Consider the following 20873-nt stretch of genomic DNA (forward strand, 5'->3'; position numbering starts at 1 on the left):
TTTACAATTCTGTTGTAAAATCTAGGATCTCATCAGGACACATTTTATCAAAGAAAAAGTTTCTAGCTTATTTTATCTTGATAACTGTATCCTGGTTCATAAAAAATAAAATTTAAAACAATGATATAGATAGTATCTGTACTATGAATTCCATAAAGGAATTGGTATTCTCATCAGAAAATTTAATTATATTAATTTTGGAAACAAAGTTGCTAATCATATCAACCTAGTCTATCATTTTGTTATTGAGCAGAGGCTTACTGCCCAAGTTGTGTTGAAACCAGTACTATGGCACTATTTGTTTATTTTTTTTTAAAAGAGAAGTATTGTGCAAATGGTGATAGGTCAGGGTGCCAGGAGCAATAACCTCAAGTCTGACTTCCCAGGAGGCTGCAGAGGGTTGACTTATAGGAAGGAAAATGCGAGGAGTTGCTTGTTGAGTGAACTCAGGAAGGGGCGTTTGAGAGTTTTACAGGAGGCATGCTTCTTTTGGGAGAGGGTGTTATCATATTCTGCATGGTGAATTTTGAGCTTGTGAGGTCCAAAGACAAGACTACTGGTTGTTCTACGCATCCTGAGAAGCCAGTTCTGCATCATCCTGGAGTAGAAGCTGGAGGCTTTTCCTGAAAGACAATTCAAGCATTTTGTTACTTAAAGAATTTATATCTGGGTGCCTAGGCTTATTTTATTTCTAAGAGGGGTCTACCTTCATCTACAACAAGAGACGTTTTTTGCATTAAAAAAACCTTTTCAAGATATTTCACCGGGAAAAACATACATATGGCCCTTGAACTTAAGAAAAGATGCTGGTTCAAGCATAATAAGAGAAATTACAAACTAAAACTGTACCAATTCAAATACTTCACAATATCTTGTCTACAAAGGGTATGGGAAAGTAGACTTTCTCACCCATTACTGGTGGGAACCCAAAATGGTATGACCTTTGTATTTATTAGTGCTCTTGCAAAGAAGCAGAAACAATAGGCCATGTATAGAGAGTGAAAGATACTTCTTTTAAACAATACACCCATGCTACTATGGAGATCAATGAGTTCCAAACCTGCAGTCCTGGCCAGCCGACTGCAGACCATGGAAAAGTGGATGCTGATGTCAAATGTGATCTGTCAGGCTGGAGAATTCCCTTTCGGAGGGACTAGGGACTTTTATCCTATCTACCCATTTTAGGGAGCAACATCTCTTTGTTTAAAGTTTATTTGTTCAGATATTAATGTCAGTCTGGGACATAGCTGAGGGTAATGTTTGATTTTTTAGCATGTGTTATAGTCGAAGGTTGTGAAAACAATTAGAATCAGGACACGGAATTTGTAATATTACAAATTTATGATGTCACCCAGAGTTTAACACAAGTACAGGAAATCTGTCCACAACACTAAAGACATAGGATATTTAGCCCAGGGCCTGGATCCCACAGCAATGTCTTGCATGAGTCCAGATGAAAACTAGAGCCCATGACAATGCCTCCCACGAGTCCAACTAGAGGTCTAGAGCTCCTGAGAAGGACTCATACCAGTCTGTTTTACAGATCTGCACTGATAAGGCCCAAAGGTCAGTGGTGGAAGCTAAAAACTCTATGCCAGTGGGGTGAAGGAGCTATGCTGGTAGGTTAAGGGTTCTACACTGGAGCTAAGAAGTGACACTCATAATAAAGCCCAGAGCTACACTGAAAGGTACCACAGCCATCCTCAGCATCCCAGAGGTCCTGAGCTCTTCTGATAAGAACAGTCAAGTACATGTCAGAAAGCCAGCATGACCAGTTTGTCCTGGAGATTAAACAGCACACGTCCTCCAGAGTCAGGAAGCAATGCTCGACGTAAGGATCAGAGCTCCCCCAAAGTGAACCACAGCCACTCTCACCAACAAGGTCCTGAGCTCCTCTGATGACAGTGGTCGAACTCACAGAAGCTAGTCATGATGAGCTCCTCCAAGGGAACCAACAACTCAAACAGCAACACTTAGAGAAACCTACAACTTACTCGTCTTCTCCAAGTCTCTATTTATGCTGGCAACTTTCTTTGGGTGGAACATCTATGCTCAGCACCATGCTGATTTAATTCAGCTGGTGTTAAGTTGATCACCAGTTTTTAATCCATAACAGCATGCATGAACCCCTCAGTTCAATATCCAATACTGTTAAACAAAAACAAAAGAAAAAATTCTTCCATAGAAAGACACCCTCAGAGAGACATATCAAATAATATTTGACCACATATCTAGGAAATTATCTTTTTACTCACACAACCCCTTCTAGGAATTTATTGTGACCCACAACATGAAACATTTGCGCAAGTTTGTATATCACAGTACTATTTGAAATAACAAAAAATTGAAGCAGTCCTGAAACAACTATTTACTGAAGAAAGGAATCTCTAAGGAGTATTTGAGTACACTATGATACAGATACATCGTTCATGATAAGAGGTACTAAGGAACCAGTGAAAAGTTTAACAAGTGAGATATAAGTAAATACAGACCATACTACTTTGTATAAGAAATAAGGGAGATTACATATACACAATACATATGCACATGTAGGCGTACCCACATGTGAATGTGCCCACATGTATACAAGTATATGTGTACATATACATATAGAGAATTTGCAAAATGAAACATGAGAAATATAGCTAGAAAATTAACAACTATGGTTAGCTAGAAACCAAATTTCAAATGGTGCTATTTCCTTGATTCTACACAGTGTCACCTACTTTACAACTGTGGATGTGTGAATATTTTTATGTCCCCTTCAGAGTTCAGCAGTAGCTTGCCTTTCCCTAAAGAAGCAAAAGTATTCAAATGCTTTCAACAACTAGGAACTCATGAGATGATATTATTTCTTTGCAAGGGCTCAGTCAAGAACTCAAATACATTGAGTTTTCCTATCACTCTACTGCCATCTGAAATGCAAATGGCCTTTGTTTTTCTTTGAGCTCCAACAATACAAAAAGCTTCAAAACAGTCTTTGTGTCTTTTGACTTTTTTTTTTTTTTTTTTTTTTTTTTTTGCTCCAAAGGGACATAAGGTGTCAAAAGAAAATTGTAAACTTACCAGCTAAAATTTCATATACGGGGTGTGACTTGTCTCAGGATATCAGTTCTCTTACCTTAGATTGATTATTCGCTATCTGATGCTTTCTTAGTTCAGATGCCAAAAGAAAACTAAGAAAAAGCTCTCTAGTCTAATAGGCTTTATATGGAGACGCAGGTGGTTGTAAGTGGGAAGACCCTGCGGGGGTTAAAGCACTAAGGTAGCAAATGATTCCAAGGGCCTGAATTGAGGTAGCAGCAGTGGAGAGAAAGAAGGAGATGGGGTACACAGTACTTGGAAATTCCTAGGTCTCCATCTTGAGCATCTGGGTAGATAATTGAATTATCCTATAAATCCCCCTTCACAGAAGGTGGCCATCTCATCTTACGTGCAAAGCAATGATGCTGAAAAGAACTACAGGAAAGAAAAATTAAAATAATGCACCACTGTGACTAACTGGTTCTTTAAATTCTAATTATTGGAGAAAAACATTGTAGAGTTTTGCTTCCATGCTAGGATTAAATATAAAGTGTGTTCTTTGTAGCCTGTGCTAGTCAACTTTTCTTTGCAGTGACCAAATCACTGAGAAAAACAACTTAAAGAAGGAAAGGTTAATTTTGGCTCATAGTTCGAGAGGTTTCAATGGATGGTTGGCTGATCCCATGGCCTTACGGGTGTGATGGGGCAGAAACATCATGGCTGAAAGACGTGGCAGAGGCAAGCTGTTCTTTGCCTCATGCAACTGGGGCTAGACACAAAGAACAACAGCCAGAGAGGAAGCAAAGGCCCAAAGAACACACACAGTCCTGGGGCCAGCCCCCCATGATTCAAGAGTCTTTAGCCTCCAACGCTTGCCTCCATTACTTCCCAATAATGCCGTCAAATTGTGATCTCATTGGTGGATTGGTCACGATCCATTCACTTCTGTAGACCCCAGTCAGAGCTTTGCTGCACTGAAGGGAAGCCCTCAACACTGAAGTCTTTGAGAGACACTTCACATTTAAACAATAACAACAAACATTAATAATATACAGGTGGTAGAGTTTTGGTTCATTAGCATAAATATTTACACCATTTAGGGGCTGTTTCTAAGCAGCAGGAAACAAAAAGGTTTTATAACAATAACAACAGGGCTTATCATTTTGCTTAATTTGGAAAATTAATAACATTAATTCATTTTCAATGAAAACACTGATGGTTGGAGAGCAGAGCACTGTTGATAATATTAGGGAGGAAACTTCAATCACCATAGCACTGCCTGTGTGTCCTGTGAACAGCGACAAGTCCAGTCTACCAGAGGAGTATGTGATAGAGCACGGATCCCTATACACGTACAAATGGGCTCTTGGTTTTGGAGATTCGGATGACAACAAAATTCAAGCCAGTCAAGGAAAAATAAGACATGGGAGCAAGAATTGGAATTATGCTAGTAGGTAACATGTTCTCAAATTATTCAAGGTATATTTTTGTGATCAGTTTTTTTTTAATTTTTCAAATTATTTGCTGAAATGGAAGCTTTCCTATGGATATTTTTGCTTCAGTGTTGCTCCCTGTAGAGAAATTTTTAAGGAAGTTTCAAGAGCTAGCATATAGTTTGTATTTTTTGTTGTCACTCTCTTAGGAGACCAATAAATCTAGACAAGGAATTTTATGTCAGAGTCCCTAAATGAAGCTCTAGAACACAGCCTCAGTTGACCCATCTTGATAACTGAGGTTAGTGATAAATGTGTGTTGGGGTCTTTTGTTAATGCAAGCAAACTTGGCTTACATGGGCAAGATTGTATAGTTTACCCATTCTGATACAAGATTAGCACAATTACGCTTTCAGTTGGTATAATATATAAGAGTTTATTTGTTTTGTTTTTGAGCAAGCTGTGATTCAACTGATCTAGGCTAAATTTGTCTGAGCTTGGTTTCAGGTTTAAGTTGAATCTAGGTTTGCTGTACATGTTACCAATATTGTGGGATTAAAAGACTACTTCAAACATACTCTTCTCATGGAAAGACAACCTAAAGACAAACCCAAGCCTAAAGACAAACTTTAAAGTCTTTCCAAAGAGGTGGAGGGAAGGAGAAGAGGCTGAGTTGGAACACTGATAGGGAAACCAATTTTAGGAAAGTGCGTGAGAAACTTAGGGATCTGGAAAGAGATTTCCTTAAAACCCTTGCAAAGTCTTAATGTGATTTGGGTGCCCTAATCTAAAGATCACTACTTTTGTCTTCTGATATGTATGGCTTCTGGACTCACTAGAGTGGACCTTCACTGAGAAAGGATACTATTTCAAATAAACATCATTCACTTTAAACATTACTCAATGATCATTGATATTATTGATTATTAACACAAATAATCTCTCCTGTATTTTAGGCTATGCAACAGATCTTTTAGTGTATTTCCTGGTAATGATATTTGAGTGGAATAAACCAAATCTGTAAGGAGTGTGGAATGTTGATAAGGGTACTTAAAATTTTAAAAATTAACTTCCCCAGTGGTGCATATTAGTGTTCATTTGTACCTGATGATCACACTGTTGTTAGACTAAATTTTTAAAATGACCACACAGACAACACGAGACAAACCAACAAAAGGCCACTACATCAAGCTCATTATATCAGGCTTTAGATCTTAAATTTCAATGTTATTTTTGTAGCCTATGGTAGGGGTCTAAATTGAATATGGCTCCCCAGGGAAACATAAAGCATGAGGAATTAAGAGCTGAACCATTGGATCGGTGGGGTTCAACTAGTTCTGGGGTTCTTGCTTCATAACGTCTTGGGTTTCACTCCAGAATGCATGTGTTTATATCATTTTGAAATTATTTTGTTAATTGATTTTGTTCTTGATAAAAATATTATACTACAAAATATTTTCTTTCTTATAATAGCTCTGATCAAATGCCTTAAAACCAGGCAAAATGAAGCAACCTAACTCTAGTCAAGAAAAAAAGGATGTATCTCCCTGGTAGTGAGTTGATTCTTGGAGTTTGAGAGATAATCCAAATGAAAGCTATTACAATTTAAGCAGGAAGTGAAATTAACACATCTGCTCTTACCTGCATCTAATGCTCATTAGAGCAACATTTGGGAAGGGATAGGGGTTCAGGCTCCCACCCAGCCTTTGCTAGTATAGGTGGGGAATGGGACCATGGTTTTCTATGAGATTTTAGCTGAAGCAGAAAGATTATTTTCTAAAAGTTTCCTCTTTTGCCCCTTACTGGTCTCATGCCTAGAGGGAGCAGACTTTTGTTGGGCTTGTATTTTGTCTGTGCCTGTTGGCATTTCTAGGTGACTGGTTTCTCCAAAACATAGTATGGGGTCTATTAGGAAAAATAAAGGATCTCACCTCTGTGGGGTCTATTAGGAAAAATAAAGGATCTCACCTCTACCTCGTCCCTCAGGTCTAAGGATCCTTGTTTGGTCTGCCTTGTTCCATTTTTCAGACTTTTTAAAATATGCAGTGTCCAAGGAAAGAAACAGGGAAAATTATGCCTACTCCACCTTCATGGATAGTTTGTTTCTCAGGAACATCCCTCCTTATACATGGGCCATAAAATGCTTTCTGTTTCTGCTTGATTTACTAACTTAGGAGTGACTTCGTCTGTCTTGTGACTCCATGATTTTCTAGCCTGCCTTTTATTTTATCTGTCATTTTACCTTAACTGTTTCAGCAAGGAATTTGAGGTTTGTATTTTTAACTATAAGCAGGTACAGATGTTTAGCACAGGGTACTAACCTGGAGATAAGTGATTCATAAACATATGAAAGGTTTTTAATCAGAGGCTTACTTCAAAGGGGCAGCTACAACAATTTAAACTATCTTTGTCTCCAGTGAACCTCAAAGACTTTTAATTGATGTTAGGATAATGGATATTAGAACAACTTTCTAACTAGTAAAATGAGTGGACTTTAGATTGGGCTAAAATATCGCCCTGTGAGAATTCAGCAAGCCCAGTAGTCCAAGCTCTTTAGAAAATAATATTTTAGGATTTTAATCATTTTATGTGTAGTTATTGACCTGAGATTTTTCACACAGTTAAAATCTCTTGGATTTTTTCTAAATAGACCTTTCGCTTATTTTGGTCTGGTCCCAAAAGATAGACATCTGGTAATTCACTGCATTTACAAACCGAAGGATAATTGGTCCTGTACCTACTTGCCAAGAAAAGTTTTTGTGTATGTCAGGACTGTGCCTGAGATTCACTGACAGTATATATTATCACCTGGTTCTGATACTGTAGGGAAGAAGACCTGTAGACCTTTTATACTTTTAACTTGCAGAGAATAAATTAATGTTTCCCAAGTAGAACACGATATTTGTCAACTACTAAATTGCCTTAAGACATTTGCAACAGCAGAGCACAGAGTTGTCAGTCTCTCTTCCGTGTTTCTTCAGAGAAGCTGGAACTCTCTCCATGCATTAACACAGGTCAAGTTCACCTTCTGCTCTCAGATACACAAAGTTATTTTCTGATAGGTGTCTCAAGAGGCTGTGGAAAACCCATGCTTTTTCTTTTATAACCCCAAGTAGCAGCTGTCTGGTCCTAGAGAGGGCCTTTTACTAAGATTATCATGTGGGCTACGTTCCTTCAACCTCTTAGAAGTAGGGACCTTCTAGCGACCTTGGAGAGAAACCAGGTAATGATGGAAGAGAGGACATCCGTGAAAGTAAGGATCTTTAGGTGCCTCTCCAAAATGTCAGCATCCGTTCATCTAAGAGTACCTAGAAAATGAAGCACAGACTATCTTTTCCATAACTTCTAAGAAAAAGATGACATAATTAAAATTTACTTTTTTTCTGATCAAAACTTTTTTTTTCAAAGTACAGAGCCTGCTTGGAGATCAAACCTAGTAAATTTAAAAAAAGAATATTCTTGTTCTAAATCCTAAATAGAACAGTGAACATTAGGACGGAAGTGCTTTTAGCTGTGAGGTGCACTTTGCTTGGAAAAAAAAAAAAAGTTGCCAGGGATTCTAATATGAAAAATGGAGGGTAGCCAATCTCTAGTTCCTCAGTGCAAATATTTATTACATATTTAGAGCCTCACAGCTCTTCCAAGAAGCCATTGTTTAGAGACAGAAGCATTCTCACATGGTCCTCTTTCCGCCATGAGTTAAACTTTATTTGCAAGTCTCTTTGAATTCAAACTTCAGCTGCTAGGAGGTTGCAGGAAATGACAGCTCCAGGAGAATTTTCCTCCCCAACTTCAGAACAGCATTGCCTGCCTGCTGGTAAACTGGTGTGGGTCAGGCCAGGTGTAGAAGCAGGGAACTGTCAAGTATTTCAGACTCCTTAGGGCGGTAGCTGACAGGAATACCTAGGTGTCAAGTGGATGGCCACTTTACAAGTTTTGGCAATAGCAGATAAAATAGCTATAGTCTATTTTGTAACCATACTTCTTTATGGGTTTGGGGGGCTTGAATGTGTCCTTTAAACGTTCATGTGTGGGAGAAGCCACACACCAAGCTGTGTGGAGCCCAGAAAGAGAGAAGCCAGAAAGCACCTTCTACGAACTGGCAGAAGAAATGCTGGGTCTGGGGGAGGAGGAGGAGGAAGAGGAGGAAAAGGAGGAGAAAGAGGAAGAAGAGGAAGAGAAGGAGAAGGAGAAGAAAAAGGAGAAGGAGAAGAAGAAGAAGGAGAAGGAGATGAAGAAGAAGAAGGAGAAGAAGCAGCCTCCAATTAGCTCTTCCAGTAAGCCACACAGGCATGCGTGGCCCAGGAAGAGAGAAGCCGGAAAGCGCCTCCCACGGGCCTATGATTATGCTGGCTGAGAATCAAGACCCTCCCCCGCCTGTACCGGCAACCAATCAGCTGGTTAGAAGGAGAGGCAGAGTTGATAGCAACTGAGGTACAAAAAGCAACTGAATGCTTATATTATGTGGTTGATTCTGCAGGCTTGGGGCCTGTAAAGCATCTATTGGGAGGATGACAGTATGCAGTTTGGCAAATATGGGGATTTCCTTCTATCTTGCTTTTGAAATCCAATATTGTTCTCACTATTTTGTTTTCTTCTGATTTATTGTTTTGCTTTATTCAATGTTCTGCTTTGATTGGTTTTATTCTGGTTTTCTTGGTTTGATTTTGTTATGTCTGATGGAGTTGACAAATATTGTGAAGATAACAAAAAATATTATTGTTGATTTGCTGTTATCCTGCTTTGAAGTTATGTACCAGTTTGACTGTTTTGTTTTGATTGGCTTCATTCTGTTTTGTTTTGTTAGGTTTTAATATCTTTAAAATAAAAAAAGTCCATGCATGAGAGCTTGGCCTTCCATATGGTGGATAATGAGGGAATCGTGGAACCTGTAACAGAAGAGGTTTAGTGAACAGTTACAAGATTGGGCTCTCTCTGTGCTTCAACTTACTGACTGCTGGCTGATATGGTCTCTTCCTCTTGCATATTCTTTAATCATGGTGATATCATCTGACTTAGAGTCTTACCAGAACTGAGCGGATCTTGGCACCATGCCCTTGAAACTCCAGATCTTGTTTATAAAGTTAGCCAGGCTCAGCTATTTTGTTAGAGTCATGGAAAGTGGATGGATACACTATTTCTTCAAATAGACCCTAAGAAATAGCACATAGTCCTTTAAAAATTGGGCAGAGGTGAAGCAGAACTACTCTGAGTTCAAGTCCATTGAGATTTCTTTATTTTTGTCTGGTCTAAAGTTATCATGACAAGTTTATCTCCTGTGAGATTTTAGTAGTACCCCAAAATCTTATCTGTTCCCAAATATTTACTTAGCCAAGTACTTTCATAGAGATTAGTCTAGAATGACGCAGTACAAGTGTGGTATCCAGTGAGCACTCAGTATATCACTGCAGTTGTTCTTACCATGGTAAGCATGGTGATCTCTATCAGTGGATTCTAGTACAGAGCATTTGGAGATGGAAGGAAGCAGCTTGCGGTTATCACAGTGCAGGAGGGCAGGATGGAGAAGAGGCAGGGGTGAGACAGGCGTGGCTACCAAATATGCTGAGGAGGAGCCAGGGATTATCTTATATAAGGAAGAAGTGTCCTGTCCCAACTCTAGGCTTTTATTTTTAACAGTGTACGATGGGAAGGAAAAAAATCTGATTTACCACTATGATATTAAAGTGCATTAATTTATCTGACTTGTTTTCTTTCCAACCTAAAAATCCTACATACCACATAAAATCTGTGTGTCCTCACGGGTAGGGAAGTACCAAAATGAACCTGACCTAATTTACGAAAAGCAAACATATGAAGAGCAGGTGGGGAGTGGAAGAGAATTGGGTTACATCACTATGACATTTGGAATGCCAGTCTGTTCTCCTGTGCATTTTGAACCCTCACACCTTTATGTATGCATGCAATTTCAAAAGATTGGAAAATAAACAGCAACGAAGAAGCTACATGATCTGTAAAAGATGGCTATGTAATCTTTGGAAATTTTAGGTTGAATCTGACTCCACACAGGAAGAGAAAGGGTGGCAGGTGTGCCACTTGATGAAATGAGCATTTCAACTCACAGCAGCCAGAAGGAGTTTTTCCTGCCCTGTCACCGAAGGCATTAGAGCGGTCACAATGGTGCTTATTGAGCCCACCACCCACAATAGCATTGATCTGCTCTGCCTAGCTGGCCATCCTGAAGCTCATGTGCCTTGCAGATGAAGCCTGGCTTCTCATGGGTGGCATTTCCTGAGCAGTGCTGAGAATGCTCCCTTTGTTCTTCCCAGGACTTTTGTTAGCACCTGTCTGGTCTGGGTCCCCCACTGCACCTGCTGAGCTAGCAATCTCTAGTCTAAGGCATGTCTGCTTAGAAGATTATGATGAAAGCTGAATTCAGATGAAGCACAGTCTTCCCCTGAGACCCTAGAAGTGACAGACCTTAAGAACTGAGCTGTGTTCAAAAAGCACTTGGTGACTGTTTAAGCTAAGTATGTGGAAAAATATAAAATCCTAATAAGATTTCATATGCTTGGAAAACAAGTTGACAGTCATTTGTAAAGGATAAGCTAAAATACAAGTCTGCATTATCAGGAAGTCAAAGATATTTAAAATAGGCTCCCGGCACTCAAGGCACACAAGATAGTGAAGAATCAATAAGTTATTTCCAAAACGTGTACAAGTGAAGTGTTTTTTAAAATGTGACACATTCAGAACTTAGATCCAGAAAGCTACTAGTCAGATAATGTTATAATTGTCTAGTAATTTTTATAAAGCAAACTCACACTCTGCTTATAATTGTGGAAATGTGAGGGCTGAACTCCGCTGATAGCAGTTTAGGTCTGTGACGGTAAACATTTTAGAGCTCTTAATGACACAAAGAGCCCACTGAAGCACACGTCACTTAAAAGGCACAGGACATACAAATTCTAACTGTGAAAACTAGAAAGAAGATGCTCCAAGCAGTCTGGGCGCCTCCTGACGGTGCAGCGCTGAGGATTCCTGAGTGGACTCCCCTGATAGGGATGTCCTCTTCCCTGGCACCTCCTTCCTTGCACTGTGGAATGCCAACCTCACAAACGCCAAAGCAGGAGCACTGACTTTTCCCTTCCCTGTTCTAGACTTTTCCTTCTGGCTGAAGGAAGAAAAGAGATGAGGTTGGACTTCTCAGGAAGAAGTCTGTCCTGTAGAAAATTCTAAGTCTCTTCCACAACAGTAACTCACAGTTGACCTCAGGTCTTGGTCCTGTGGATCCCGAGGCAGAGATTGTTTAAAGGGCAGGTCCATGGTTCCATAACAGGAAGACAGAAAGTTAAATTTCACAATGGAATACAGCACATTTCTCTCCTTTTTTTCTTCTTTAATGAGTGTTCTATGTGCCATGCTCTGTATTAGATTCCAGAAAAGGAATCCTGAAAAAGTTATAATTCCAGTTAACACCAATATTTTGTGTGTCAGAAACCATAAATGTACAAAAATAACTATATTATTGTGAAATTCAGAGCAATATACATTCAGAAAGTCTTCTTTTATCCATAATCACTGATATCTGGAAGAGGTCACATAAAGAAAACATAATAGGTTTCTTTATCAACAAGAGTTGATTTGGGGAATGGTATAAATTTTTCCCTCAGTTTATAGGCTAATCCTACTGTTATCAGTGGCTAATTTTTTTATATATTTATTTTTTTTATTTTAAAAAGATTAAGATAAAAGAGGACATAACAAACCAGATCAGAACAATTTAAGCAATATAGTGTTTCACCACAAGACAATCTGACATAACAGTAGCTACCATAATGTCTCTTTTCTTAAAATATTTGAGTATAACTTCATACACTATAGTATCAAACATAACAAAATAGTATGAAACCATTCAAGAGAATGAAAGTATTATAAGGTATTCAGAACCAACTAACAGAAAATGAACAATGGTTACTATATTATCTCCTTGTCCATAAAAATTTTTGTTTATACTATCACCAAATAATGGAAATGCTTTTGAACTAGGACTTTATCCTGAAAGAAAAAAACAGAAAATGGAAAATAAGTATGGGTTTCTTATATTTAATATAATTTTAGCATAGCAGCACAATTTGTAATTGCCAGATCTTGGAAACAACCCAAGTGTCCATCAACTGAGGAATGGATAAAAAAGTTGTGGTATTTTTATACGATAGAATACTACTCAACTATAAAGAATGATCACATTGAGATATTTATAAATAAGTGTGTGCAACTTGAGACCATACTCATAAGTGAAATAAATCAAACTCACATGTATAAATATTGAATAGTTTCCCTAGTGTAAAAAATGGTAAGAATACATAAAAGTATGTGGTAATCATAATTCCCCATTATATTGTTTTGAAGCCTTATAATGTTTTCATTCATTAATAGGCATGGTTTTATTCTGGAGTGTTTGACTTTATTGTCTGTGATGGTATGAACAATTATTTTGAAGAAAAGATATTATAATAGCTAGTGCTCATTTTATATCAGCTTGTTTTGAAATCCCATCAAGCTTTTGTTCTTCTGTCTCCATCAGTTTTATCGTGTTATATCTTATTGGATTTTATTATATGTGATAGTATAAACAAAATTTTTTGTAGTCAAGGAGATAATATAGAAACTGTTGTTCATTTTCTGTTAGTTGGTTCTGAATACCCTGGTTTTACACTGTCTTGTTATGTTTGATAGTATACGAAGGCATACTCATATATTTCAAGGAAAGAGACACTATGAAACTACTATTATGGTGGGTTATCCTGTGGTGAGGCATTATGTTGCTTAAATTGTTCTGTTCTGACCTGTGTTGTTATGTCCTCTTTCATCTTAATCTCCCCCTTTTTATATATATTTTTTAAATAAAAAAATTTTAAAAAACAATTTTAGTTAAAATAGTGGCCTTACCCTACTTCACATAAAGAGCAGAGATAAAACAAGAGTTGATTTGGGGAATGGTATAAATTTTTCCCTCAGTTTATAGGATAATCCTACTGTTATCAGTGGTTGCATGTTTGGACTTCTCATCTCAGCCCTTTGGTGGTTCTGTTTGCAAAAATATTTGAGGGCTTAGTCAAGTTTTTTTTCAAGAATTTCTTAATCTTAAGATATTGAAAGCAATTTTCCCAGGAACCTCACTGATGCAGTTATACAGACAATGAACTTCAAGAATCCAGAAATTGAGTCCATGTGAATGCAGCATTTTGATGAATCCTTTGTTCACTATCTTTCAGCCTCACCTTGGTTCAGTATGTTCTGAGAATCTCAGGTACTACGTGAACGAATCCAACAGATTTTTCTGGTGTTCGAAGGTAAGTGACTTTGCTTCTAAGTCATTGCCACTCTTATTTTACCTTTTCTTGCTCCCACCGTGTCTTGTTATTTTGAGTTATATCTGACTTTTATTAGTGTATGCTTACAATATGGAAGAGTGATACTCACTGTCATGGTTTATGTTTGTGTCCCCCAGGCCTCACGAGTTTGCATTGTTCATTTGTGATGGTTCACTGTACAGTGCTTGGATTGATGGTGTCAGTGCTCCACCCATATAGGGGTGGAGCCAGGATGTGATGTAATGTTAGGAAAAAGGTGTATTTTTCTCTTTGCTGGTTTGAGTTTGCTGCGGGCGGCCGCCATGAACTGCAGCCCAGCCATGCCTGCCTGCCTTGGAGACAACTGAGTGTGGACTGAAACCTCCAAAAACTGTAAGAAATAAACCTTTCCTTTCCCAACTTTGGGCTTCAGGTATTTTGTCTCAGCAATGAGTAAAAAGTAACTAAGACACTCACCAAGTACACAACATATCATTTTTGTACGTAATCACACACTATGTAGCTTATTTGCCTCTGTTTTGTCTCCATTCAAACCATTTATCTGTAGTTCAGAACACCATTATATTTTGTTATAAAACATATCCAGGGGCTGGGGATTTAGTTCAGCGGCATAAGCGCTTGCCTTGCAAGCAGGCAGTCATGAGTTTGATTCCCGGTACTGATAAAAACCAAAAAGACCAAAAAAAAAAAAATACCCAATCAGATGACTCCTCTTCTGTCATAGCTATCTATAACCACCTCAAACTTAGCTTCACACCATAATAAATCCTTATTTATTTCATAGTTACTGTGGGTCACAAATTCAGGTATGGCTTAGTTGGATATTTCTAGTTCAAGCTCCCTATGAGATTGCATTCAAGATGTCACCCAAGACTATAGTCATCTCAAAGCCTAACTGAGTTGCAAATCTACCTTTAAGGTGGCTCATTCCTATAATTGACAAGTGGATGCTGGCTATTGCAGGAGTCCTTTGTTCCTCTCCCCATGTTGCTTGGGTATTCTCACAGCATTGGATGTTCTCTCCTTTGCTTAGAATGTGCTGTTCAGAAGAGAAGAACCATTACAAGGTTTTTCTTTTTCCTTTTTGTACTGGGGATTAAATCCGGAGATGCTTTTCCACTGAACTGGATCCCCAGTTCATTCTTTTTTTTAAAATTTAATTTTAAAGAGGGTAAAAATAAACAGAACAGTTCAGAAGAAAACAATGTAAAAGATTTCAATGTAAGACAGATTTCAAAGCAAGACAACAGGAGATCTATAGTGGCTACCATATCTCTTGTTTTCTTGGAATAGTTGTCTATATCTTCACATACAATGAATTCATACAAAACAAAATAGTATAAAACTGATCAGAACAGAGTAATGAAGGCATTATAGGTCTTCACAATCAGATAATAGGAAAATCAACAATGGCTGACGTTCACTGTATATTTTGTTTTGAGTCAGAGTCTCACTAAATTCCCGAACTTGTGACCCTTCTGCTTTGACCTCATGAATAGCTGGGATTATAGGAGTGTGCCACTGTTCTCAGCCACAAGCCATTCTTTTTATGGCCTAACCTCAAGAGCCACATATCATCACTTGTGTCACTTTCTATTCATCAGAGTCTGAGTTTGCTTCATGTTCAGACTTTGGGGAAACCAGGATCAGTTTTGGTAAGAAGGGTTATGAAAAAACTCACACATATTTTATGATCACCTCACATTCTAAAACTCTTTCTATGCTTTAATAAATATTGATACCATGTTCTTGCCATCCTCCATCATCTCTTCCGACTACTTGCTGCTGGATGAACTCACTGTGATTTCTCAGTTCACATGCATCTGTACACACCTTTCCTTGTGACTGCAACATTCTTTCCACTTCTCTATCTAGCTGACATTTAATTCTCCTTCAAAACCTATTCAGGCATAAACATTAGCAAAGTTTGCACCTCTGGTACTTTCCTTCTACCAATTAAACATGATACAGTGCACTATCTTTTTAAAAATGCTGTCTAACAATTTCTCCAGTTGTATGAGGTTTGGCTGGTATTTTTGTTCTTGTATTCTCATAGCTCAGCACAACTCCTGCTACAATTTTAGGAGCTAAGAGTACAAAATGAAGATGCAAATCCATTAATATTACTGCCTGATCCCCGCAAAAGTTCAAAAAATAAATAAGCAAGCCAATGAAAGTACTAAGTATTTTAAAAATTTCATCTTTATTCATATTTTTCAAAATATATGCACATAAAAAGGAAAACTTAAAACAGGAAAGATTGCCTTACATGCCACACAAATTCCAATCAGTGCATGATGGGATCACACATGATTGTGATCTAATTTACACCAATCTTCTCCAGTCCATTTCTCAGCCACATTCAAGCTGCAGATGGGATCCCAGCAGATAATGCAAGTGAAATGACTGTAATACCAACTCCTTTCGATCCTGGCAGCCCTTAGAGGCCCAGACCTACACCAAAGAGTTAAGACGATGTGTCACGTGCCACAGGGAAGAGACACAATAACCAGAAAACCAGTATCTCTTAAGTAAAAGCTACTATTTTAACATAACTTCACAACACTAAAACAAACACAAATAAAAAAGAATTAGGCCAGGGATTTAGCTCAGTGGCATAAGTGCCTGTCCGGCAAGCTTGAGGTTGCAAGTTCAATTACCAATAAAAAATAAATAAGGGTTAAGTAGTAGGGCTTCATTTGCTTTTTTTTTTTTTTTTCTTTAAAATATTTCAAAAACGAGGCCAGTTCCTTGATATTAAAAGTGTTATTGAAAGAAAGGGGAAAAATCCACAAACGAATCTGGAATCTATTTTATTTAAGCAAACCCTATGTTTTTCCACTTAACATTTCTACATTTGTAACTCTCCAACATTTCCTCATAAAAAAGGCAAACTGTGACAGCTCATGCTTCAAATATTAAAAAATATATTTGAACACCTGATCAAGAAGATTTTATGTGTATGTTGTGATTTTTGGTAACACAGGTTGTTATAACCTAAGACCCCCTAACTGCTGAGCAGAGTAGCCTGTTCTGTAAAGCTCCGGGCTGCCCCCCCTCCCCTTCCCCCCTTCACATCTAACTAGGTTAAGTTTCAATTTTCTAAAAGGCCATAAAAAAAGCCTGAGGTATCAGTTCCTGTGCTAATTGTGCTGTTCTTTACAAAAGAAGTGCTTGCTGTTCTTTAAGAAATGATTAACCTCAGGAAATTACAGAAAGTTCTGTAAGGTCCAGCTGCCAGCTGCAATCTAATTGTGTCAATAGCAACAGCATTCCTGTGGTTTTTTGCTTTATAAGTCACTGTCTTTAGCTGTGAGGTGCACAGTCTCCAAATTGGCTCCTGGAGACTGTGACACCAGGCCTAGCCTAAAATAAAGCCTTTGCTCCCCAAATTTTAATTTCTTGCTTCCTTAGGTTTTATTCCAGGGTCTGAGCTATCACAGAGGTGACACTGGAAACTGGATTCATGATATTTCTCTCTTTCCCCTGCAGTCAGAACCCAGTGGTGTAGACAGCTTGTGCTGCTGTGAAGGGAATGTAGTGCTCTGGGCCAGAGAACAATTCCTGCAAGTTGGTACTGTGAAAAGAGGCCCAAAGCAGTCGCGTATCTTCAGAAACAAGTGTGATCACACTGTTTTCAGGCTATTTCCAAAGCTAAGTTGTCTCTGTTCATAGTTGGAGAGACAGCGTTGGCAGAATAACTTTTATAAATAAGATTAATTATTACAGCTATCACCGAAGTCTCCAGCTAGGAGGCTTTACCAGTCCGTGTTGTATGGCCTCTTGTTTTTGGTGTGTTCTAAAAATATAAAATCTTTACAGACGTTCAGGTAAAACCAAAAGAGAGGGGAAGGTGAAACCAGAGGAGGGGGAGGAAGAGGGAGACCCCAAAGCTTACCATAAAAAAAGACAGAGATTGGGGTAGAAGGGGAGAAACAAGACAAGTATTGATTATACAGCTTAGAAGAGTCTCCAATTATGATAGAAATCAGTATGACCGAGGAAGGGGTAGGCACCAAAAACAGCACCTAAAGCTAACAAATGCCTAAATTGGTTTATTATATTCCCTCCCCACAATGTTCATATAGGAAAAAGAAAAAGAAATTTTTATAAATATCAGAAATAAAACAAATGCACACTGAACTTATAAAATAAGATTTTGAACTTTATCATAATACCCTTTCTTGCCATAAAATTTACTTTTTGTTTTGGAGGATTCTTCTTGGTGGATTTACCTTTGCCAGGTAATTTCACTTCCTTTCTCACCACACTGGCTGCAGGCTCCTTTGAGGAGCTACCATTAGGTTTCTTGACGTCTGAGGGTGCGGGTCTGGCGTTCTTGGGCAGAGGTCCAGCTCTGGGCAGCTGGGATGTTAGGTGCAGGCTTTGTCCCTTCTTCATGGGTGCCACTTTCTTTTGGGACTTGGCTGGAGTTTTCTTTTGCAACCTTCTCTTAGGTGGTGGCTCTTCATCCTCAGAGTCCTCTGATGACTCATCTTCATCTTCATCTTCATCCTCATCCTCATCCTCATCTTTAGAATCATCCGGCTCTTCCTTTGGAAATACAACTCCTGGGCTTGGGTAACATGGGAAACAGAGTTGTAAGGTGCCACTGAATCCTTTACCAGAGATCTGCTCCATCCACTCATTCTTATCACATTTCTGCAGAGTTTTCTTCAGCAAATGCATTTAATAATTAGAATTGGTTGCTGGGTGGCTCTCCAGGACATATTTCTTCAGAGCAGTGGTAGAGCAGGTCTTTGGCTCATTTATGGCGGCAGTGGTAGACAAGCTTGCGTACTCCATTGGATTCCCACCGAGCAGGGGTTTCTGCCCGATTTCTTCAGCTGGAATGTCCCTGGTGCAGCTTTGCCGATTATCTGTTCTAACTGGCCTCTCTGTGCTGCTCTCTGCAGAGCATCCTTCAACAGCTGAGGCCTGATGTCCACTCTAAGCTTAAGGTAAAGCTGAGACTCATATTTCCGGTAAGACTATACAAAATTTCTTTAGGATCATAAAGGCCAGTAAAGGCTAGTGAGAAGATATCCTTTACTTGTGGTTCTGGACCCACTGCAGAGCTCTTCTTTCTGTCTCTGGATTTCTGAGATGTTTTTCTTGATTTCTGAACCACAGGAAACCTCCAGAAACACCTTCTCTTTTTATCTGTTTGATGACTCCTGCATTTATTTCTCTTCTCGGTGCTTGTTTAAGGAGATAACCTCTTCTTTCCAACTCCAAAGAAGGATGCTTATGGATTATGTATTTCCAAATAGCAACCACGGATGCACCACTCTTCTGGACACATGCTTTCACAGACTCAGTTAGAACTGCATCCGTCTTGGGTCGTGGTGAGGAAGCCAGCGGTGTTTGTCTCTGGGCCCTGGCTAGCTGGCTGGCGGGAAGAGTGACCCAGGAAGGTGTTAGTGTTTTCACTTTCTTCTCCTTTTCCTTAGGCTGATCTTCCTCCTCCTTTTTGGTTTCTTCTTATCTTCTTCTTTCTCTTCAGCCTCAGTTCTCCCTTGGGCTGTTCTGTCTCATTAGATGTAGCAGGTAGAGTTTCATTTTCTTGTTCTACAGTGGAGAAGATTCCTCTGAACTCACATCTGGTTCTGGCTTTTCTTTCTCCCCACTAGCAATTTTGCTTTTGGGTGGAGTTTCCCGGAGGATTCCATTCGGCATGGTGCATCGTCTTGTTTCTCTGTGCCCCCAGGCCTGGTACCCGCACCTTGTAAGACCCCTAGGCGCTTCTCCTACTGCTGGCCACTGTCTCCCCACCGCTGTCCTCCAGGCCCAGAAGCAAAGCTCTCTCTGCTGCCCCATCCCTCTGCCCCTACCTGCGGCTCCCAGCATTAAGCATTTTAACATAGTCAGTAGCAGTATGGGAGAGGGGAAAGAATTTGAGAAAAATGAAGCGATTGGATCTAGGAAAAAGAAACAAAAGAATCAGGATGACTTGGAGTGTCTAGCTGACCTGTTGGGTTAACTGAGAGAAAAGAAGAATCAATAATTGAATGGATAATGAGTTTACTTCTAAAGATGCAGGTTTTAGGATGCTTGCGATTCTTTGTAGACTTGTCGCAGAGGTCTTAGAAAAAAAGTCTGAAAGTCAGGAAAGGTCTCTAGTAGGAACAAATGTATACTTTAACTTTCAGTGTTTGGGATAGAGAAAGGACCGTTAAGAGGCAGATGATATTATCAATCAGGAAGAGGGGCAGAATAAATTATCTTTCCTATGGTTTCAAGGCGAGGGAGAAAGCTGACCTGATTTACTACTTTTCATCTTTCTTGGATGTCACTCATACTAGATGTTCTGGTAACTAGCTACCTTCTTTTGGGCATCTTTCATGAACCCATTTTGGGTGAAGTACTGACCACTTCCTCTTCCTCTATACTGTGGCTCAGATTTTTACAGTTTCAATACCAATGCCTAATTTCTAAAGTTCAATTCAATAAAAAAAGCTCAATTCAATTAAACTTATAATTCTAAGGTGCATTTAGAGTAGTTGTTGATAAACCAACCAGTATTGGCTTGCCTCGTATTCTAAATGAGTTGTAGTTCTTTGTTATTGCTCTAAAAATAGAAATGATATATTTCCCCTTTGAATAAGAGAAACAACTACTTGAGGTGATTGAACATACTTCGTGTGTAAGCAGCACCTTGTTTAATGAACATACATATATGTAGAAGGGAGGAATGGATCTCCAACTTCCCCATTTTTGAAAATTAGCTTATTTCTAATACCATCTTTTAAACAACTAGGATAATTTGCAAACCAATTTTGGGAGAAAATAGATTTTCAGTGTAATTCATTTTTCCCGTACTAAAAACATATAGATAAAGATAGATATAGATATAGATATAGATCAAACTTTCTTAAATTTGGAAAGTACTTTAGAAAAAGTCCCCAGATTCTATTACCCTTTGGAGAGCCCTTCTCTGTAGAACTCTGAAACAGCAGACTAAGAGTCCTCTCAGCAGCTGTAAAAGAAGTCAGCTGGGTAAGCCAGAGTGTGACATATCAAAGCACCTTTGATCATTTTATTAGCTGTTTTTTTCTTTCAAAAGCTAGGACAACAGATT

At 38.8% G+C, this 20873-nt stretch overlaps 1 pseudogene; it reads right to left on the reverse strand.

The window, feature by feature from the left end:
• Positions 1-405: 405 nt before the first annotated feature.
• On the reverse strand, positions 406-19471 carry LOC100720093 (heterochromatin protein 1-binding protein 3-like; annotated as a pseudogene).
• Between the last annotated feature and the right edge of the window lie 1402 nt (positions 19472-20873).

Source organism: Cavia porcellus, unplaced genomic scaffold (genome assembly GCF_034190915.1).
Source record: "Cavia porcellus strain 051 isolate PalLab524CR breed Dunkin Hartley unplaced genomic scaffold, mCavPor4.1 scaffold_21, whole genome shotgun sequence".
NCBI classification, from domain to species: Eukaryota; Metazoa; Chordata; class Mammalia; order Rodentia; family Caviidae; genus Cavia; species Cavia porcellus.